General features: G+C 42.5%; 1 protein-coding gene across 10 annotated transcripts in view; it reads left to right on the forward strand.

The window, feature by feature from the left end:
- TSNARE1 (t-SNARE domain containing 1) overlaps window positions 1–24,091 on the forward strand; it is a 688,236-nt gene that overhangs the window by 36,877 nt on the left and 627,268 nt on the right. For 2 of the 10 annotated variants that reach the window (XM_043507256.1, XM_043507263.1), the window contains one exon: window positions 642–805. The exons of the other annotated variants lie outside the window; for them this stretch is intronic. The gene's annotated coding sequence lies outside the window, so the exon portion shown is untranslated. Of the gene's footprint in view, window positions 1–641; window positions 806–24,091 lie in introns of those variants that run through there. 10 annotated transcript variants of the gene reach the window in all.

Genomic DNA, 24,091 nt, shown 5'->3' on the forward strand with positions numbered 1-24,091 from the left:
AGAAAAGAGGAGGGTGGGAGGAAAAGATATTTCACACAGCACACAATTTTTGAGTTTTGTCTCAAAATAAGAAACGACTTTATCACCATTTATGTATTTATCTACACATTTTATGCATGTAGTCTAATTATGTTTTGTCAGCATACACAAGTATTTGAAAAAAACACACCTTGATCAATATTATCCAGCATATCACAGGATACTGCCATATCTGTCACATTATAAAGCTCAGGGTGGCTTGAGAGGTGTTTTTGTCATAAACTCAGTGTTGGTCATTACAGCCCTGGTTGGTGCTATCACCATTATTTTTGTGGTAGTTTTTGGTGTGGTGTAATTCTGATTTTATCTGAGGGAGAAAACAGATAATTAAAAATAGGATAAAAAATCCCCTAATTTGCCAGACTTAAGCAGACTAATACCCCACCTAGACCTGTATTCTTTCTCCTTCAGAGTCCAATGCCAGGAGGCATCAGAGGTAAGGTAAAACACCCTCCACTCCCCCAGAAATGCGCAATATGATATTCCAGAGGGGAGATTTCTTTAGGAAAGAAGTCTGGGCAAAGTAGGAAATGATTGTTCAGGTCTTCCTTGACTGATGAGTTTGCCACCATGCTTACATGAGGCTTTGGCACTTTTTTAAGCTAAAATCTTCTGAATCGCTGTCAGATGATGTCAAATAAAATGCCTGAACCCCTTCAAGGAGTATCCCATTTAGTATTTTGGATGTATCGAGCTATACCTGTCTGAAACTTGACATGCCCTGGAAGGTTCTTCTTGAGAAGATTTCTGTCCACAAAACCTATAGGTAACTTTCTTATTTAGCGTTATGATTGGTAACTGTGAGAAAGATAGGGTATTGAAGCCTGATCTTTAGATTATGTAATTATTTATATTATTATATTGATTACTAAGAATGCACAGTTATTACTTTACAGGTTCTTGTTGCAAGATCAGGCTCAATATTATTTAAATGATTATATAGTTGGCAACCCTGATGTGTACATTTGCAACACTCACACTGTAGGAACTTTCCTATATTTACAAATAGTTTATTAATACATTTAGCACAGTCACAAACACCCCAACGCAGTAAAATTGATAGAGATACGGCAGAATGTACATCTGCACATCCATATACTCACACCATCCATGGCAGAGCAATCTGAAATGTTAGCCATCATCTTCATCGTCACCATCACCACCCATGGCCATCATTCTGGCCCCTCCTAAGGATTACATCATCTTATTCCTATCACCCCTAGGCTGGGATGCAACTTTCATAATATGATACGCTGACAACACTATGTTTGATGCATATTCAGTAGGGGTATTTCCCTTTTCCTTATTCGCATATCCTTACCTTATTAATTTTGAGATGTCCTTCTCCTATAGGCTAGTACAGCAATGATCTTAACTTATTATCATATACGTCAATTCTTTACCATGGCACTCTTGTTGTTAGGTATCTGTGGATGTAGCTCGTGTACCTGTTATGTATATCAGTTTGTTGCCAGGATACTCTTGTGGTTGGAGGAACTCGTGTTCCTGTGGTCAGAAATTCCCCTTAAACACTCTATTTTCAGCTCCCCATTACTTGGAGTTTCCATTGGACTGTATATCTGTGCAAAGTTTATCTGTTCAGAGTTCATAAGCCTCAAGCCTTATGCTAACTTGCTGAAGCTAATGTCTTACAGTATACAGGCTTGTAGGTTTCTTGCATCAGTGCTGAAAAATAAAACGTATAATAAAAATAAAAGCAAGCTAGCCACTGGGCTACAGTATAAAACAAATCTTGGTTAAGCAACTGATTACCTGTATCACCCTTTTTAGGGTTCTTTTAATTTTGATTGCCACTTGGGTATCTCACGAGTGCTAATTGGTTAGCAACTCTGATGTTGCTAATACAACAGAGGAAGAACAATCCAAAGCTAGATCACAACAGTTTAATCAATTACTTATTTACTTGCTAGTTCACCAAAGTCATCTTCCCAATGGATTTCGAGCAGTCAGCTCTTTCTAATCTACTTTCCCACAAATTATATTAACCACAGGATCTGACTAACACTCCTATCTAACATAAACTCCTACATTTATGACAAACTGTATAGACTGAATGCAGTGCAAGAAGCTTTCACACTTGGTCTCATTTTATGTCTCTCTACACCAGGAATTTGAAAGACGATGAAATCATTACCGATAGCAGACACATGTACAGTGTTCTACAAACATAGCTAACAGTAATTTGTTTAGTTTTAAAACCACTTTACAACAACCCCTATTGGAAGCTGTTACAAAACAAGGAAACCGACTAACTGTGACAATCTTTAAAGCACACACATGAGCATGCACGCTTCCTTACTAATTAGACACCCACTTTCAGGAAGAGGTCAACTGATTGATTAGAGTTGTGATAAATGAAGTGGGGGGAAGCTCCCTTTTATGGACACCCAGCCAGCTAGCTATAAAATTCCTCTTATTAGTTGTTCTCTACTTGTTTTACCTGTAAAGGGTTAAAAAAAATCCAGGTAAAAGGAAGGGAGTGGTCACCTAACCAAAAGAGCCAATGGAAAGGCTAGAACTTTTTAAAATTGGGGGAAAAAAGCTTTCCCTTTTTTTGCTGCTGTTATGTTCTCTGGGAGAATAGTGGAACATGGTAGCAGTTATGCTGTGAGAAGCTGAAGGCCAGGTCTAAAAATCATCAGACTCGTACCTAGAATTGCTTATTTGGAAACCCAGATATGTAAGTAGATCAGAAATGTCTAGAAAGATGTGATTACGTTTATTTCTCTTATTTTGTAAGGCTTGTGGACTCCTCTGTGCTAACCCCAAATGCTTTTGTTTTGCTTGTAACCTTTAAGCTGAACCTCAAGAGAGCAATCTTGAGGCTTAATTTTTGTAATTGTTTTTTTTTTAAATCTAGCAGTAGTCTGAGCTTTCAGATGTATTTTCTTTCTTTTTGTGTTTTTTTTAAATAAAATTTACCTTTTTTAAGAACAAGATTGGATTTTTGTGTCCCTAAGAGGTTTGTGCGTATGTTGTTTAATTAGCTGGTGGCAACAGCTGATTTCCTTTGTTTTCTTTCTCAGCTTTTCCCTGGAGGTAGGATGAAAGGGCTGAGTGTACCCCACAGGGAAGAATTCCCAAGTGTGCCTTCCTGGGTCCCAAGGGGTTTTTTAGCGCTTGGGTTGTGGCAGCATCTTCCCATCCAAGGTCAGAGAAAAACTATGACCTTGGGAGTTTAATACTAGCCTGGAGTGGCCAGTATTAATTTTTAGAATCCTTGCGGGCCCCCACCTTCTGCACTCAAAGTGCCAGAGTGGGGAAAGGACTATCATGATCATCTAGTCTGACCTCCTGCGCATTGTAAACCACAGAACCTCACTCTCCCACTCCTGTAATAGACCCATAACCTCTGGTTGAGTTACTGACATCTTAAAATCATGATTTAAAACTCCAAGTTACAGAGAATCCACCATTTACACTAGTTTAAAACTGCAGGTGACCCATGCCCCACTCTGCAGCAGAAGGCCAAAACTTCCCAGGGTCTTTGCCAATCTGATCGGGGAAAAATTCCAGATATGGTGATCAGTTGGACCCTGAGCATGTGGGCAAGATCCACAGCCAGACACCTGGGAAAGAATTCTCTGTATCGACTCAGAGCTCTCCCCATCTAGTGTCCCATCACCGGCCATTGGAGATATTTGCTGCTAGCAATTGCAGATCAGCTACTTGCCATTGTAGGCACACTCATCATATCATCTCCTCCAAAAACTTATCAAGCTCAGCCTTGAAGCCAGTGAGGTTTTTCCCCCACTGCTGCCCTTGGAAGTTGAGTTGTCCGCTCTCACCATCCAATCAGGGAATGAGATGTCACCATTTGAGTTCTTGCAACTGGGGCTGATATTTTCCCATCTCTGTGCAATGCATCTTGTCACACCAGCTTGCATAAGACAAATTAGGCACACCTGTTGCTACAACGATCTTGGGACATGGCAAACCAGCCACTGTGCAAATTCTGGTCAGCAACTTACTTCGGCAAGCTGCTTTCTGTGGGCCTCCACAGGAGTGCATCCCTTGGCCAATTCTGCAGATATGCTTGCTCCAGTTGCAGTTTCTCCTTCTAAACTCTAACTGCTGAAATGTCTAGTTTAAAATTCATATAGTTTATACAAAGTCCCTCCCTGTTCTTTGATGCTCTTTAAACTTGTTTTAACAATCCTTAATACAACGCAAAATCACTTCAAGAACTGTTGTTCTCCAGCAGGCTGAAACGTTCCAGGAATCTTCCATTCCTGGTCTCCTTGTTTTAACAACAATGGTGGGACCTTGGTGTGTGTGGCTGAGCTGAATCTGGGTATTATTGATCAAACAGTTACATTTCTGATTATTCCACTCTGATCAGGTGTCCTTGTAAACACAGTATTTGGTTTAAGTTCCTTTTATTTACTGCTTCTTTTGGCATAGATGAATTTCACTAAATTGATGACATTAGCCTGCTTGAATGCAAATATTAGCCTTACTCCTTCACTTGACTAAACTAAAAGAAATCAATATGAACATAATCCCTTTTTTTCCCCTAACAGGTTTGCCCAAGAGGTAAATCCCATCATTAAAGTTTACAGTATTTTGCCCAAAGTTATATCACTTATAATCAACTTTCCTTTTATATATATAACTTCATTTAATCATTAAATTGCATCAAGTTCCCCATTTTCCTGCTGTCTGACATACCATATAATACCTTAGTGTTTGATAAAAATTTAATTTTTGACTCATTCACAGCCGGGGAAAAAAGGGGCATCTCTTTAGCTGCACAAGAAGTACACCCTTTCAGAAGGCTGCAGCAACTCTGAATTTCCTGACTATTGAAGAAGTCTAGCTTTTAGACCTTATTTTTTTTTTCACTCAGCCCTCTGTCCAGTCTTTTCTAAACAGCCTCGTCACCTTGGAAATTCTTAAATAGCAATAATTCATAATTTTGGGGCCTTAGTTTCTACGTTGGCTCCTCCCTCTCTATTCTAAGGAATAACACAATAATTAAAACCATGGAACTATCAAGAGGCCAGTTAGACATCAGCGCTTGACATGCTTATTAATGCATCTCATTGTCATTTTCCATTCTGTTTAGGTTGGAGTCAGGGACCTTGCATTTTACTCAGCCATAAACCAACGTGGCAAACTTTTGGTTCTATAGAATGAATAAATAAGCTGTCCTTCAAACTCCTTTTTGGCTTTTCTTACTACATTTTTACAGTTAATTTGGCAGTGTTTATGCTCCTTTCTATTTACCTCACTAGGATTTGACCTCCACTTTTTAAAAGATGCCTTTTTATCTCTAACTGCTTCTTTTACATGGCTGTTAAGTTCTTTACATGGCTCTTCTTTAGTTCTTTTAGTGTGTTTTTTTTAATTTGGGGTGTACATTTAAATTAAATCTCTATTATGGTGTCTTTGAAAAGTGTCCATGCAGCTTGCAGGGTTCACTCTAGTCGCTATGCTGTACCTTTTAAATTTTGTGTAACTAACCTCCTCATTTTTGTATAGTTCCCCTTTCTGAAATTAAATGCCACAGTTTTGGGCTGTTGAGGTGTTCTTCCCACCACAGGAATATTAAATGCTGTTATATTATGGTCACTATTTCCGAGTGGTCTTGTTATAGTTACCTCTTGGACCAGATCCTGCGCTCCATTCGGGACTAGATCGAGAGTTGCCTCTCCACTTGTGGGTTCCTGTACCAGCTGCACCAAGAAGCAGTCATTTAAAGCATCGAGAAATTTTGTCTCTGCATTTCGTCCTGAGGAGACATGTACCCAGTCAATAGGAGGATAATTGAAATCCCGCACTATTATTGAGTTCTTTATTATGATAGCCTCTCTAATCTCCCTTAGCATTTCATTGTCACTATCACTGTCCTGGTCAGGTGGTCGTGTGAATTTTGCTTTTGGCTTTGTTTAGAAATAAATGTAAGATCCAGCAGACTATCCTCTCCTTGTTTGGATTGAACTTGTTGAGAGCTTTTCACTCTTGTCTTGGACTACAGTGTGAAATATCCCAGTCCTGATCGCAGACGGGACAGCGAAGACATTTGCACTGTCTAGGCCACTAACAGAGTTGTATGTCATATGTCTACTAATGGCAGCCAAACGCAGATGGTCTCAGTTCTACCTGCAGCCCCTCATCCACTTTGCCTCCCTGCTTGACAAAATAGATCCCTATGGATTTCTTGGCACTGGATCCTTCAAGGCTTATGAGTACTTGAACAATGCTACCATCCAGCTTCAGGAGGAAAGAATAAACTAAGTGTGATCTCTTCACATTCAAGGTTTGCAGGGAAGTTAACAAAACTTCATAGCCAACAGTATCAAAGGCAGCTGATGGGTCTAAAAGAATCTACATAGAGATTCAGAGATTATAAAGCCAGAAGGGGCCAGTGTGATCATCTAGTCTGACCTCCTGTATAGCACAGACGATAGGACTTCTCTAACTTATTCTCTAGTTCAAATAGAAATGATCTTTTATTGTTCCAGTGGCTAATTACTCTCACTGTTAAAAAAATTCATGCCATATTTCCAGTCTGAATTTGTCTAGCTTCAACTTCCAGCCACTTGATCGTGTTATGCCTTTCTCTGCTAGGTTGAAGAGCCCGCCGTCAAATATTTGTTCCCCATGGAGGTATTTACAGATTGTAATCAATTCACCCTTTAGCCTTTTATTAGTTTAGTTAAGTTAAATAAATTGAGCTCCTGGAGTCTAACTATAGGGCATGTTTTCTAATCCCCTAATCATTCTTGTGGCTCTTCTCTGAACCCTCTCCAATATATTAACTTCCTTCTTGAATTGTGGACACCAGAACTGATTCCAGGACTGGTTCCACCAGTAGTAAATGCAGAGGTAATCAATATGCCTTCCCTGTTCCTACTCAATATTCACCTGTTTATAGATCCCAGGTTCACATTAACTCTTTTGGCCACAGTGGTGCAATGGAAGCTCATGTTCAGCTGATTATCTTGCAGGACTCCAGAATCTGACCTTTGCACATTGCTGGAAGGAGGTCATCAACTACTGAGACCAGCATGTTCTCTGTTCTAGACTGAAAGCTGGTCCGAAGGGAACCTAAGTAACGTGTGATTAGCTCCCTTTTAAGCAAGTGACGTAAAAAATATTTTTGCTGCCTTTTTGTTTTCAGTTTATCAATATCCTTATTACAACGTGGTAGTCTAAATGGAATGCGGTGCTCTAGCAATGTTCTCAGTGGTTGTCTTAGCAGTACATACTGTAGTAAATTATGGGGTCTTTTCATGCAAGTGAATTTAGTGTTGAAAAAAAGTCCCAGATGGTCATTCTTCAAGGCTGAAGTCTAGAGCTAGCACTGCTCAAAGAATGGGTACAGGGGAATTCTGAATCTTTTGTTGCTGGAAAATTCAAAATGTTTTGACCAGCTGTATTCACAGAATAGGAACATCATAGAAAGTTAACTCAACATCTGCAAGATGCCTTTCACTACTCAGCCAATGTGCTCTAAAGATGGCCTTTCCAGGCTGGGGTTGGAGTGAGAGTTTTCATGTCCATTTTTTCCCTTGGCCTTTGATGAGAATTTCAACAATGGGGCCAGTTAGTGATGATTGCAGTGATGTCTTGTGTGGTCTGGACACTTGTCTGCTGGACTGATGCTAACTGTACGCTTGTCATCACATCTGCTGCTTGCCAGGAGTTAGGATTCACAATGTGACGGAGAGACTGCCGAGACTCATCAAGCTCTTGAATCGCTACTCCTTCCTTCTTCTCCATGTGGGCACCAGTGATACTGCTAAGCATGACCTTGAGTGGATCACTGCAGACTACGTGGCTCTGGGAAGAAGGATAAAGGAGTTTGAGGTGCAAGTGGTGTTCTCATCCATCCCCCCTGTGGAAAGAAAAGGCCCGGGTAGAGACCATCAAATCATGGAAGTAAATGAATGGCTTCACAGGTGGTGTCAGAGAGAAGGCTTTGGATTCTTTGACCATGGAATGGTGTTCCAAGAAGGAGGAGTGCTAGGCAGAGATGGGCTCCACCTAACGAAGAGAGGGAAGAGCATCTTTGCAAGCAGGCTGGCTACCCTAGTGAGGAGGGCTTTAAATTAGGTTCACTGGGGGAAGGAGACCGAAGCCCTGGGGTAAGTGGGGAAGTGGGATACCTGGAGGAAGCACGAGCAGGAGAGCGCAAGGGGGAGGGCTCCTGCCTCATACTGAGAAAGCGGGATGATCAGCAAGTTATCTTAAGTGCTTATACACAAATGCAAGAAGCCTGGGAAACAAGCATGGAGAACTGGAAGCCCTCGCACAGTCTAGGAATTATGATGTGATTGGAATAACAGAGACTTGGTGGAATAACTCCCATGACCGGAGTACTGTCATGGATGGATATAAACTGTTCAGGAAGGACAGGCAGGGCAGAAAAGGTGGGGGATTGCATTGTATGTAAGAGAGCAGTATGACTGCTCACAAATCTAGTATGAAACTGCAGAAAAACCTGAGAGTCTCTGGATTAAGTTTAGAAGTGTAGCAACAAGGGTGATGTTGTGCTACAGACCACCAGACCAGGAGGATGAGATGGAAGAGGCTTTCTTCCGGCAACTAACAGAAGTTACTAGATCGCAGGCCCTGGTTCTCATGGGAGACTTCAATCCCCCGATTATCTTCTGGGAGAGCAATACAGCACTGCACAGACAATCCAAGAAGTTTCTGGAAAGTGCAGGGGACAATTTCTTGGTGCAAGTGCTGGAGGAACCAACTAGGGACAGAGCTCTTCTTGACCTGCTGCTCACAAACCGGGAAGAATTAGTAGGGGAAGCAAAAGTGGATGGGAACCTGGGAGGCAGTAACCATGAGATGGTCGAGTTCAGGATCCTGATAAAAGAAAGAAAGGAGAGCAGCAGAATACAGACCCTGGACTTCAGAAAAGCAGACTTTGATTCCCTCAGGGAACTGAAGGGTAGGATCCCCTGGGAGAATAACATGAGGGGGAAAGGAGTCCAGGAGAGCTGGCTGTATTTTAAAGAATCCTTACTGAGGTTGCAGGAACAAACCATCCTGATGTGTAGAAAGAATAGTAAATATGGCAGGCGACCAGCTTGACTTAACAGTGAAATCCTTGCTGATCTTAAACACAAAAAAGAAGCTTACAAGAAGTGGAAGATTGGACAACTGACCAGGGAGGAGTATAAAAATATTGCTCAGGCATGCAGGAGTGAAATCAGGAAAGCCAAATCACACTTGGAGTTGCAGCTAGCAAGAGATGTTAAGAATAGCAAGAAGGATTTCTCCAGGTATATTAGCAACAAGAAGAAAGTCAAGGAAAGTATGGGCCTCTTAGTGAATGAGGGAGGCAACCTAGTGACAGAAGTTGTGGAAAAAGCAAATGTACTTGATGCTTTTTTTGCCTCTATCTTCATGAAAAGCTCAGCTCCCAGACTACTGCACTGGGCAGCACAGCATGGGGATGAGGTGACCAGCCCTCTGTGGAGAAAGAAGTGGTTTGGGACTATTTGGAAAAGCTGGATGAGCACAAGTCCATGGGGCTGGATACGCTGCATCCGAAGGTGCTAAAGGAGTTGGCGGATGTGATTGCGGAGCCATTGGCCATTATCTTTGAAAACTCATGGCGATCAGGGGAGGTCCCGGACGACTGGAAAAAGGCTAATGTAATGCCCATCTTTAACAAAGGGAAGGCGAATCCGGGGAACTACAGAGCGGTCAGCCTCACCTTAGTCCCTGGAAAAATCATGGAGCAGGTTCTCAAGAAATCCATTCTGAAGCACTAGGAGGAGAAGAAGGTGATCAGGAACAGTCAACATGGATTCATCAATGCTAAGTCATGCCTCACCAACCCGATTGCCCTCTATGATGAGGTAACTGGCTCTGTGGATATGAGGAAAGCGGTGGATATGATATATCTTGACTTTAGCAAAGCTTTTGATACGGTCTCCCACAGTATTCTTGCCAGCCAGCAAGGGCTGGATGAATGGACTATAAGGTGGATAGAAAGCTGGCGAGATCGTTGGGCTCAGCTGGTAGTGATCAATGGCCCCGTGTCTAGTTGGCAGTCAGTATCAAGCAGAGTGCCCCAAGGATCAGTCCTGGGGCCAGTTTTGTTCAATATCTTCATTAATGATCTGGAGGATGGCGTGGACTGCACCCTCAGCAAATTTGCAGATGACACTAAACTGGGAGGAGAAGTAGATACGCTGGAGGGTAGGGATAGGATACAGAGGGACTAGACAAATTAGAGGATTGGGCCAAAGGAAATCTGATGAGGTACAACAAAGACAAGTGCAGAGTCCTGCACTTAGGATGGAAGAATCCCATGCACCGCTACAGACTAGGGTCCGAGTGGCTCGGCAGCAGTTCTGCAGAAAAGGACCTAGGGGTTACAGTGGACGAGACGCTGGATATGAGTAAACAGTGTGGCCTTTTGCCAAGAAGGCTAACGGTATTTTGGGCTGTATAAGTAGGGGCATTGCCAGCAGATCGAGGGATGTGATCATTCCCTTCTATTCGACATTGGTGAGGCCTCATCTGGAGTACTGTGTTCAGTTTTGGGCCCCACACTACAAGAAGGATGTGGAAAAATTGGAAAGTGTCCAGCAGAGGGCTACAAAAATGATTAGGGGACTGGAACACATGACTTATGAGGAGAGGCTGAGGGAACTGGGATTGTTTAGTCTGCAGAAGAGAAGAATGAGGGGGGATTTGATAGCTGCTTTCAACTACCTGAAAGGGGGTTCCATAGAGGATGGATCTAGACTGTTCTCAGTGGTAGCAGATGACAGAAGAAGGAGCAATGGTCTCAAGTTGCAGTGGGGAAGGTTTAGGTTGGCTATTAGGAAACACATTTTCACTAGGAAGGTGGTAACGCATTCCAGTGCTTCATCTAGGGAGGTGGTGGAATCTCCTTCTTTTGAGGTTTTTAAGATCAGACTTAACAAAGCCCTGGCTGGGATGATTTAGTTGGGGATTGGTCCTGCTTTGAGCAGGGGGTTGGACTAGATGACCTCCTGAGGTCCCTTCGAACCCTGATATTCTATGATTCTATGATCACCAGACTTTGAACTGTGTTTAGTCTCTCCTGATCACGGATGGACATGAATTGATGACCTAGAGGTGAACTATTATGTATTATGTTACTAATTCCCTGTGTGTTCTTCCAACCTCTAAGGTTTGCACTTCAGTTAATGGTAAAGGCCCAAACTCTTAAAAGCCATACTAGTAAGATCTGTTTGCGTGATTGTCGCTAACATCTTTGATGGGTTTGGATGCAGTAGAGAAAATGGATCTGGGACATGGCTATATAAAATAAAATTAGCTCTGGTCATTGATTATATATCCCTGTCTGTGTGTGTCTATAGAGATATAGATAAATCTTTTTTAAGCTTCACCATTTCCATACAGTGACTGGAAGGATCGCATCAGCTATTGGGAGTTGCTGGAGGGGAGGAGAAAGCAGTCATTGGTTAACTTCAGCTAATGACTGAAGTCCAACCACTTTCAACATCTGCTGCCGTATTCTGGAATGGGAAATGAGCAGGGTCTGTTCTTCCCCATGCCTGCCAATTGCAGAAGAAATAAGGAAATTCTACCACTCTGTGCTTCCCGACAATTCACTAATGTTTATAACATTTCAAGTTTCCTTTTCGCATGCTTATCTTTTTCAGTTTTGGTGAAACAGATAAAAGTGACTGTAAATTCTTGTAGATTGGTAAATGTCACAAGCACAGTTCAGCTACTCTTGTAAGATTCCTTCATAAACATTTAAAAGAACAATAAATCAAATGTAGTGCTATGTGCTAAAGGTCTGTTGCTGAGCCTGGTCTGTGTAACAGAATGCCCCAAATTATCTGTTGGATGGAGGTTGTGATCCAATTTCCTCTCTGCATTTGGGAGGTTGGGACGGGATGAAAAGGAAAAAGAAAACAAAACAAACAAACCCCCCCCCACTTCAAATCAGTCTGGAGGCAGCTGTGCTATAAGAGACTGAAAATTATATTTTTGAATAACAGAAAGCCCCAAAATAAATCCTAAACTGCATCCATAATGGTGGAATGAGCATGCAACTGGCAGGCATACAGAAGGACACCTCTGAATCCAACCACTTTCAACATCTACCACCGTATTCTGGAACATGGGGTGAGCAGGCTGTGTCCTTCTGCATGCTTGCCAGTTGCAGAAGAAGGTGGTGAGTTTTCAATACATGGTAAGCTGTTTGCTGGTGGTAAAGATCTCTCCCTGAGTTCTTCCCACTAGAGGTGGGAAGAACTCAGGGAGAGATCTTTACCACCAGCAAACAGCTTACCATGTATTGAAAACTCACCACCTTCTTCTGCAACTGGCAAGCATGCAGAAGGACACAGCCTGCTCACCCCATGTTCCAGAATACGGTGGTAGATGTTGAAAGTGGTTGGATTCAGAGGTGTCCTTCTGTATGCCTGCCAGTTGCATGCTCATTCCACCATTATGGATGCAGTTTAGGATTTATTTTGGGGCTTTCTGTTATTCAAAAATATAATTTTCAGTCTCTTATAGCACAGCTGCCTCCAGACTGATTTGAAGTGGGGGGGGGGTTTGTTTGTTTTGTTTTCTTTTTCCTTTTCATCCCGTCCCAACCTCCCAAATGCAGAGAGGAAATTGGATCACAACCTCCATCCAACAGATAATTTGGGGCATTCTGTTACACAGACCAGGCTCAGCCGCAGACCTTTAGCACATGACACTGCATTTGATTAATTGTCCTTTTAAATGTTTATGAAAGAATTTTTCAAGAACAGCTGAATTGTGCTTGTGACATTTGCCAATCCACAGGAATTTATAATCGCTTAGCTATTTCACTAAAACGGTAAAAGATAAGTTTGCAGAAAGGCAACTTGAAATGTTATGAAAATTAGTGAATTGTCGGGAGGTATGGCGAGGTAGAATTTCCTATCTGATGTAAACTACATTTTTACTCCCGTCTCAAGTACATCAGCAGCTACACAAACTTTTGCCTGTAATAACCACTTATTCCATCCCACCTAAGTTTGCTGTCAGAGAACATGACAGCTTTTTTTTATTTAAGCATTGAAGCGATAATGCTGGGAAGAGTAACTCCAATGTGCAGCCTAACTTTGTATTCCTCAGTCTCAATACTATATCTAGTCTAGGAAAAATTGGATTTTTATCGGTAAATGTCAGAAAATGTCCATTTCACATATATATACCCCCCCAAAAATATTTATTATAATTGAAATTTATAGATAAGGAAAGTAAGAAAAATGCTTCTTGAGAATTTAATAACATTTGATTTAAGGATATTTACTCTGTATATTTTGACATGTGATGTTGACAATTTGTGTTTTAACAGTTAAGCTTTAACTTTTTGAATCTCAATGTCTACTGTCATTAAATAATTTTTATCTCACCTCCCGCCATAATTTCGTGGAACTGTGGAAATTTAAATTGATAAAAAGAAAAAAAATGGTTAAAAGTAAACATCAATATTATCTATCAAAATTATAAAAAAAAAGTCAAATTCTGCCAAGCCTAAATATATGTACTTAACAAATCTTAGGGGCAATGTGTTAAGCACAAAACGTTGTCATTATAATAAAATATAGAATTGTAGTTACAATGGGTGATTAGGACTGGATTGGTGTCTTACTTTCTCTGTGTGGTACAGTGAAGTTTGTAATTACAAGGACATAGGAATTGTCAGACTGGATCAGATCCAAGATCCATCTAGTCCAGTATCCTGTCTTCCGACAGTGGCCAATGCCAGGTGCCCCAGAGGGAATGAACAGAACAGGTGATCATCAAGATGGAAGAAGCGATAGGCCAGTGGTCCCCAAACTTTTCAGGATCATGGGTCCCCTTACCCCTCTCTGCTGCCTCTGTGCTTCTGGGAGTGGGGGCACGGCTCCTGGGGGTTAGGGGGATGTGAATAGGAGAAAGGGGGTGGGGGCTGAGGCTGGGGCCGTGGCTGGTGGGATGGGTCTGGGGCCGGGAGCATGGCTGGGGCCAGGAATGGAGCCACAGTCAGGGGCTGATTCTGGGGGTAGGGCTAGGGTTGGAGCCGCGGCCAGGCCACTGTCAGGGGATGCGTCTGCGGGTAGGCCTGGGAGCTGGGTCCGTGGGTAGGGGCGGGGCCAGAGCAGAGCTAGAAGTGGAGCAGGGCTAGATGGTGCTGCCTCCTTACCCGCTGTGGGTGCTGGCCTGGGCCCAGCTGTGCCCCCACAAATTTTCCTCCATGCTCCCATCGGGGGGCATGCTCCACAGTTTGGTGACTTCTTCCAGAGACTGACCAGTTATTACTCTCAAACTATATTAACTATGTGCCTGCTTCATGATGATCTGCCTTTTTCCAACCTTGCACTTGTATAGACATAAAGGGTGACATTTTTTCCAAAGCCACGTAGGGGATGTAGAAGCACAAATTCCACTGAAATTTGTATCATAATAGGGGATGTATTCAAAGGTACAAATAAGGGTTAGGCACCTAACCTCCATCTGTGCCTTAGAAAATCTCTCCCTGTGTCTGAATCCCCTAGACAGCTTTGAAAATCACTGCTAACAGGTATTGATAATAGGTGATGTGACAGTCTGTTATCCTGCATATGTTAGTGCATCATGATTTCACTTGTATATGTTTATTTCCTCTTCAAAGTGTAGCTGTGGTCAGAGAATGGTCTAAATCCTTACTCGGTGTCACTTGACTCACATCTGCTCGCTTCAGAACACAAAAACATGTTTTCCTACTGGTAGAGCCACTACCATGGTGGGCGAGTGACCTGAAGTCTGTTTTGCTCATGTGTCACTCACTGAATTGTCAGCTGAGTTTCAGCCTTCATGTCTTGGCAACTGGCAATGATTTAATGGTAATGATTTAAGGGAAAAGGGAGAGCTTGCGAAAAGTTTTTGCTGTTGCTAGCTGCAGTTTGCATCCGCTAGTGTTTTTATCAGAGCACATCTCATCGGCATGGTGCTTAAAATGCATGGGACAGCTTGTCTACTGGAAGGCATCATTGCTAAACGCAGTGGAGCTGGCCCAGTGTTAATGGTGGGCAGTGTTTGTAAAATTTCCTTGGTGCAGGTGAGGCTTAAAAGGCTGGGCTGCATGGTCAGATCTTAGATGGAGTTTGTAGATCTAGCAGTTATCTTTTGAGTTGAAACCAGAGCTTGGTATTTGAACAGTCCTTTACACTTCTCTCATGCCTTTTATTCAGGGATCTCAATGCACTTCATTTGGCCTCCCAGGTAGGGAAATACTGAGAGAGAATAATTTATAGAACCTCATGGTGTGATGTCATTTTGCTAGCATTTAACCACATTTTAAGTATTCAATAAAATATAGTTCCTGAATTAATGGAGAAGATTGTCATTGCATTGGGTCCCTTGTGGTTTTGTGTGAAGTCCTGCTGCTGTGTGAAATAAATAAATCATTATAGCTGCATTCTTAATACCTGAGTATTATGAGTAGTGTTGCACAGAGCTTTATTTGGAAAGTTTGGTGAATTTTCAGCTTAGTGTACACACTGCAGAAGTCTTGATTTTTTGTAATGGTCTTAAAATCTGTAGATACCCATTTTATTTGCTTCCCATAAACTGCAGAATAAAATCTGTGTTTCTACGGTCTGTCTTTTGCTTATTTGTGTGTTCAGGGCTAACACAGTTTGGCTGACAGATGTGCCATGTTCAGTAGGAGAGACCTAGAGGTCAGCCAGAATCTGCATGGGAGAGGGTCTCCAACTCCCTAACAATCCACACCCCCCCCAAACCCTCCCCCCAACTGTTCATACTTCTCCCACCCAAACCCAACAATCCTCCAGGTTCACTCCCACGATCCAGACCAGCAATTATTTCCCTCTCCCTCAGCTCCTCCGTTACCCCTGACTCCCCCAAGAAGCAGTGCGGGAATTATGTTTCTGTATTGAATCATTACTCAGAGTTCTGTATTAATATACCTTAGTAAAGAATCTATTTGTCAAAAAACCTCTTCTGAATCTTTTTTGTCCTCTGTTTTGTTACAGACATACTTGCTGACAGGTATTTTGAAATAAATTACCAAAATAATTGAAACGAGCGTGATTATATTGTGTTATTTTGGCAAATAAAATATGCAGAACTTTGTGGAATTTTAAAATGTGCACAGAATTTTTAATTTTTTGGCACAGAATTCCCCCAGGAATAAAGCACTTCCATAATTGTTCATTATGGGATTTCTTGTACTGCCGTCTAAATCAGATAGTACTGTTCACTGTCTGGCGAGATACTGGAATAGATGGTCCGCTCAGATACTGTATGGCAATTCCTATGATCCAAAGTTAAATGGAAACAACTTGATTCATCTACTGCTTGTTTATCTTAACATAATGATGGCTGATAATGTAAACTGAGATTTACAGCTTGACCTAGTTCATTAGCAGGGTAAGTTTAAAGTGATAAACACAAGTGATTGTTACTAATCCTAGCGGGTTTCTGGTGTTGATAGACTTGAATGACAGCTGGGAAGGTACTGAGTATAGTGGGAAGGACATAACTGAATTTCTTAATGTAGAATGCAGTGGATAGAAGGATGTTACAAAAATGTCTAGATCAGAGGTTTTCAATCTGTGCGATGCACCCCCCTTGGGGGGAACGGGGGAAATGTTTTGGGTGGCATGGCTGGAGCCCAGACCAGCCTCTACAGAGGGTGGGCAGGGAGTGCCGCCCAGTTCCTCTCCTGGCCCCGGCCTTGGCTGTCTGCCCTGCACCAGGGGTCCCAGCTGCCTGCCCCGCACCTGGAGATCCGTTCCCAGCTGTGGCTGCCAGCTCCATGTCTGGGGCAATGTTCTCTCTAATTTTTTCCATCCATGTGCAGAATAAATTTTGTTATGTGCACTGAGGTATTTGAGGATGTGCGCCACCAGTAGAAACAAAAAACCTAGATATAATATATATTTTTAAAAAGTTATCATAGGGATAATTACTCCAGCCAGGACAGGTTAGGCATTTTAGAACTCACTACCCAAAGAAGTAAATTTAAGTATAAAGAGAAATAAAAGTTATGACATAAACCAGTCAAAACACTAAAATAACACACTGTGAAAGAATAAAATTACAGAGAATATATGTGCATTGCAGAAAGTACCAAGAAGTAACAACAACAATAATACAAGTATATGTTGGGAGGTGAGTGTGAAAGAGACAGTATATGTGTGTAAAAAGAAAAGGAGTACCCGTGGCACCTTAGAGACTAACAAATTTATTAGAGCATAAGCTTTCGTGAGCTACAGCTCACTTCATCGGATGCATTTGGTGGAAAAAAACTTTTTTTCCATTTTTTTTCCACCAAATGCATCCGATGAAGTGAGCTGTAGCTCACGAAAGCTTATGCTCTAATAAATTTGTTAGTCTCTAAGGTGCCACAAGTACTCCTTTTCTTTTTGCGAATACAGACTAACACGGCTGCTACTCTGAAACCTGTCAGTATATGTGTGTGTGTAACAGAGGGTGTATGTGAGACACAGAGCGTGCGTGTGTATGTTTGTGACACAGAGACTGTGTGTGCGCGCGTGTGAGCGTGTGTGCTGGCTGCCGGAGAAAGTTCTGTGCTGTCTCTTTAAGACACTCACTGAAAGCTCTCCTGCTCTGTCCTGAGGCCTATTGTCTCCCTTCTCCCACTCTGAGGAGATGGGGTACATGGGGGGGGGGAAGAGAGACTATGTGAGCTGGCTGCTGGGGAAATCTCAGAAACAGTGCACTGTCTCTTTAAGAAGGGCACTCAGCCACTCACCATTCAGACAGTCCTCCTGAGCCCGGCTATCCCCTCTGCCCTGCTCTGCGGAGATGGGGTACAGGGGCGTCCTGACATCAGCACCCCCCTGCCCCTATTGTGCACAGCCAGCAGGAGGGTCCTGGGAGCAGCTGCAGGACAGAGCAATGTGGGGGGAGGGGCATTTGAATCTCTCCTGCATGCTGCCCAAGCACACAGCTTACAATGAACACAAGTCTGGGGTCCCGCCTGCCTGCCCGGCGTAATGCATAAGCTCGAGAGGGTGAGGTGGTTTTTTTTCAGACTCCCTGAGAAGTCCTAGTCAAAATCAGGCCAAAGTCTAAACATGGGTCTCACTGCTTTAACTTTAGGCACTCAGGTTTTTGGGCCATATTGTTATTAGCAGAGGTTGGGTGAATGGGAAGGGTGCCTGTTAGAGATGGAGGGGGCCTGTTTGTTTATCTAGTTCATCTCTGGCCAGTGCAAGATTGTTCCTGGCCACATATTTGTTAGTGCTTGCGCTGTATTCGTTGGCTATTGTCTGTTTCCAAAAATTCCTCTCCTTCCCAGTCTGATCAGCCAAACTCGTAGTAGCCACAGGTTCTGGGTCTATAAGAAGATGCCGTGATAAAGTTCCCTTTTTTCTCTGGCCAGACTAGTAGAACAGCAGTGCTGAATACATGTATTTTTTCCCTTTTTTCCCTTGTTGAAGGAAAATAGCAACAGGGGTTGCAGTTGATTTTGCAGTTTCCAAGTCATGTTAAACCTAGTTTAACCCCCTCTGTTCCTGCTACTGCTCTGAACCCCACTGAGTAGAACAGAACCCCACACCAACTTTATTTGCATAGGGGTTAATATTGCAGTTCATCATTTAAGAATCACTGGAGACGAACATGGCACTATATAAACAAAGACAGACAGGTACCCTGAAGAGCTGAAAAACAAAAGTCCCCTAGTGGATTTGATTCTACAGTGTATTGGTTCCGCTGTAATTGTTTTGTGTACATGATTTCCAGAAAGCAGTACCTCCTGCTGTCAGCTTGGAGTTGAAAGACTGTCCTGTTTTGAGTGAGTGCTGTATCTGGGACATCTGGAGTAATTAGAAAGGGAATGAGTGAGTGGCAGCATATTTTATGGTTTGTTTGTCTCCTACAATGGTCCTTTTTAAAACATGATGTGACTAAAAGTCTTGCAACATATTTGTAATTGTTTTTTTTTCTGGTTGGTTTGGGGGAAATTCCCGGAATTCTTCCTCATCTCAGCGTTCCCACTTTCTACTCCGCTCTCCCTCTGGCTTAAGAAAGCTGGAGGGGGAAAGTGTTGCCTGTGGCTGGTAGTGGATGTGGAGCCTTCCACCTTTAGGGCACCAGTGCAAATCTTGATCGGGATCAAAAATTCTCATCTGATGGCTGTTTGTTCCATTATTTTATTTTTGTCATTATTAACATACATAAATGGAGAAAATATAATCATTTGGATTATACTGATGTTTGTCCTCCTTACTATTAACCTAATAAATTCACATTTATAGCACACACTGTCCGAATGAAAATAGCTACTCCAGCCTCCCCACTTTGATGCTATTTCATTGTTATACCCATGTCTTAGAGCTTCTGGAATTTTTTTCCCTTCGTATTGCTTTTCCTGTACAAATCATGTAAATCAAAACCAGCTGCTGTATCGGTCCCTTTTTATGGGACTACCTGCTGTGTTTGCATCTGCTTATTCCCTAGTGTTTTTAAAGGATCCATTTGGGTCTTTTTGGCCGCTTGTCTTCACTTTCAAGGCCTTTCCCAGTCAATCCCCACCTTTCCTACCATCTCTCATCCACTGTTGGAGCTGTCGATTCTCACCTCTGAGCAGCCTGTCATGTGAGCCTTTATTTCCTACATGTTAAATTTTCAAGCAAGGACCTTTATATTTTCTCCCTTGCTGCCCCATGCGCTTCAAAGAAGCGCCCTATAACACCCACAAAACTAACTCATCATCTTCCTTCCCCTCTTAAAACTCTCCTTTGCTGGGATGCCTACAAAAAACTTGAGTGGTTAGGCTGCTGTCATGCTGTGACCAATATTCTGATCAACATTGTCTCATTGTTTCCTTGCACTCCGCCGTTGGTCTTTCTGTATCCATCTTTTGTCTTATACTTCCTTTTTAAGCTCTTTGGGACAGGGACTGTCTCCTGGTAGAAGGCTTTTGATTATTTCATTGGAGATGCAGGTTAGACTTAAGGGATGATAATGACCAAGCTCTAATCATCTTTGCGTTTGTTTTTCTCCTGTCTTCTTGTACAGCTACCACTCTACAAGCTCTTCCCATGACTTTTCAAATATAATCAAAGGCAAACTGCTTGCTTCTTTCAGAAATCATGGCTGTGTTTGTGTGGTGCTGAGGAGCCTATTTAAAAACAATATATAGCACTGCTTTTGGCAAGTGACCTCAAATCAGATCACCCGTGTTGCACCTGTGTTATTGGATAGGCAGGCTGGCGCATCTGGTTACATCCATGGTGTAAGTGAATTAGGCCCCCAGGAGCCTGTTTTTATTACTGTTTTATGTGGCATGATCTTGTTTTTCTCACTTTTGCACACAAACTTGTTTGCACTGTTGTTCCCTATAGAATAAATGACTACATTTTAGAACAATGAAGTGCACCCTTCTAAGTGAGAGAGAAAATTACTGACACGTGAAGCACGAAAATTATTGAACATGCAGCAGTTTGCAAACAACCCCCGCCTCGCAGCCCTGCTGCGCCATCTCAAAACCAAACTCAAGCAGAGGGCCAAATTCTTCCGTGGTGTAACTCCATTGGGAACACTGAGAAACAGTGGAGTTACACCAAAGATGGATGTAGCTTGTTCTTTGTATTCCAGTAGCACTTAGGGGGCCCAGCTGAGACCAGGGCCCCTTTGTGCTAAGCACTGAAAATACTGGGAGTGACACAAAGAGCTTACAGTTTAACTGGACAAAGCAAAGTGGGGAGAAGGGAAGTATTGTTATCCCTGTTTTACAGATGGGGAGCTGAGACATAGAGCGGTCAAATGACTTGTCCAAGGTCATGCAGGGAATCTGTGGCAGAGGTGAGAAATGAACCAGATCTTCAGAGTTCCAGTCAGAACCTTAACCATAAGACTGTCCTTTTTCTCCACTTGGGAATTTTATCTGATTCAGTGGGATTGGGTAGAGAGATTGATCATACTCTGCCTTTTGAAGTGTCCTTTGTTGATTTTTGGAACATCTGTCCCTGGTTAACTTGTTTTTGGACCTGCCTATGCAGATCTGGAAGGCTTTTGGCATGTTGTCCAAACCCCCTGCATCTGGTGGCTGGACTCCTGCTTTTCAACCCTGAGTAATAGTTGCCCTGCAACAGGTTAACAAAGAAACTTTGTTCTCTGGATCACAAGCTCTTTAACCAAACTAGAAATTGAATGGGGGTAGGAGAGATGGGCACAGTAGTGGTACTATGATGGTACAAATTAAGCTCCGCCCATCTGAGGCACCTCTCTCAGTAAATTGTGCAGATATTCAGAGGATGATTGTACCTGCTTGTTCCTTGAGCTAACTCCCTTCAGTAGAGCTTTAACATGCCTGTGGCCTTTGCTAGGCTTGACCCTCCTCTCCTTTCTTAAAGGAGGAAATACATAATTTAAATGTTAATGTTAACTGTCAGCACTGGACAACTGTGTTAACATCTCACTGAGGTGCAGGGGGCAATCCATCTCTCTCAGAGTTGTTTGTTCAATGCTCTCCGCAGACTCTAGTAGACATCTCTGCATTGGGTACACTTGGTTCACTTGAGTGAGGTTTTCTTCACAACGATAATAGCTAAAGACCTAGTTCTTTTGTATATGAAAGCAGCAATGATGGAGAACACAAGAGATGCTGGTAACCCATACCGCCGAGGAGCAGCTCAACCCAAGTTCTGAGCCAAATATTTTTGTTTCCAATGTTATCTGTGTCCCCTGGCTGTGAAAGATGTCACTTGCTCTCCAGTGAATTTAGAGCTCATAGCTTGATGACCCTAGAGACCAATGTCCCATTCTATGCCGGAGGAGCACTGATACAGCATGGGCATTGTGAGAGCCACACACTGCCCTGTTAATACGTTCCTCACTCCTGACCTGAATGGCGATGGCAGGAGAAAAGATAGTTCATCCTCCATGCCTATATGCTGAGACTGCCAACAAAGACACTTCTCTAATAGATGCTGTGACTTTGCACTCCGTATGCTTTATGGAAGTATGCTTATGAATATGACATAACTGGAATATGCTTTATGCTAAATATCCCTTTGTATGGTGTTATTAGAAAGCTTGTAATCTACTAAGTGTGTTCATTCTATTTGTTTGCATGTTTTATTTCTATATCTGGAGTTAGGAGAATAAGATCCATTGTCTACAGCCAAGTGCTACGATATAACCGCATTTGCTCCAACCCCTCAGACAGAGACAAACACCTACAAGATCTCTATCATGCATTCCTACAACTACAATACCCACCTGCTGAAGTGAAGAAACAGATTGACAGAGCCAGAAGAGTACCCAGAAGTCACCTACTACAGGACAGGCCCAACAAAGGAAATAACAGAACGCCACTAGCCATCACCTTCAGCCCCCAACTAAAACCTCTCGAACGCATCATCAAGGATCTACAACCTATCCTGAAGGACGACCCATCACTCTCACAGATCTTGGGAGACAGGCCAGTCCTTGCTTACAGACAGCCCCCCAATCTGAAGCAAATACTCACCAGCAACCACACACCACACAACAGAACCACTAACCCAGGAACCTATCCTTGCAACAAAGCCCGTTGCCAACTCTGTCCACATATCTATTCAGGGGATACCATCATAGGGCCTAATCACATCAGCCACACTATCAGAGGCTCGTTCACCTGCGCATCTACCAATGTGATATATGCCATCATGTGCCAGCAATGCCCCTCTGCCATGTACATTGGCCAAACTGGACAGTCTCTACGTAAAAGAATGAATGGACACAAATCAGACGTCAAGAATTATAACATTCAAAAACCAGTTGGAGAACACTTCAATCTCTCTGGTCACTCGATCACAGACCTAAGAGTGGCTATCCTTCAACAAAAAAGCTTCAAAAACAGACTCCAAGGAGAGACTGCTGAATTGGAATTAATTTGCAAACTTGATACAATTAATTTAGGCTTGAGTAGAGACTGGGAATGGATGAGTCATTACACAAAGTAAAACTATTTCCCCATGTCATTTCTCCCCCCCACCCCACCCCATCCCCCACTGTTCCTGAGATATTCTTGTTAACTGCTGGAATTAGCCTACCTTGCTTGTCACCATGAAAGGTTTTCCTCCTTCCCCTCCCTGCTGCTGGTGATGGCTTATCTTAAGTGATTACTCACAGTGTGTATGATAAACCCATTGTTTCATGTTCTCTGTGTGTGTGTATATAAATCTCTCCTCTGTTTTTTCCACCAAATGCATCCGATGAAGTGAGCTGTAGCTCACGAAAGCTTGTGCTCAAATAAATTTGTTAGTCTCTAAGGTGCCACAAGTACTCCTTTTCTTTTTGCGAATACAGACTAACACGGCTGCTACTCTGAAAGATATAAACTTGTATCACTGATGTAAACATACTAAGTGAAGGCCATTAAGGGTGCTCCAGAAACAATCCGTTGTAAATGGCCTAAGTTACTTGAAAGCCTTCCTGTGTACGTGTGGGCCAGCCCATGGGGAATGGAAACTAGGGGTCTTACAGTGACATGTGACCATGTCACCTGATAATGAAATCCATCTTAAATCTGGTACTTTTCCATTTAGAAGGAGGGGTGGGGACCCAGAGAGACGAAAGATTCCTGCCCTATGCCAAAGCTATAAAAGGGGGTGGAGCCAGATAAAGGAGGCTGCCAGTCATGAGAGAACCTCTGGTTACCACCTGAGATGTCTGCTGGATCTAACGAAGACTGTACCGGGGAAAGGATTGGGCCCAGACTAGGAAGGAGTCTAGTCTGTAAAAGAAGCTTATTGGAACATCTTTGAGGGTGAGATATTACCTGTAATCAATTTCTTAATGTATTAGGCTTAGACATGAGTGTTTTGTTTTATTTTGCTTGGTGACTTACTTTGTTCTGTTTGTTATTACTTGAAACCACTTATCCTATTTTTTATACTTAATAAAATCACTTTTGTTTATTAATAAACTCAGAGTAAGTGATTAATACCTGGGGGAGCAAACAGCTGTGTATATCTCTTTATCAGTGATATAGAGGGTGAACAATTTATGAGTTTACCCTGTGTAAGCTTTATAAAGAATAAAATGGATTTATTTGGGGTTTTGTCATATT

The sequence above is a fragment of the Dermochelys coriacea genome, chromosome 2 (assembly GCF_009764565.3).
Source record: "Dermochelys coriacea isolate rDerCor1 chromosome 2, rDerCor1.pri.v4, whole genome shotgun sequence".
NCBI classification, from domain to species: domain Eukaryota; kingdom Metazoa; phylum Chordata; order Testudines; family Dermochelyidae; genus Dermochelys; species Dermochelys coriacea.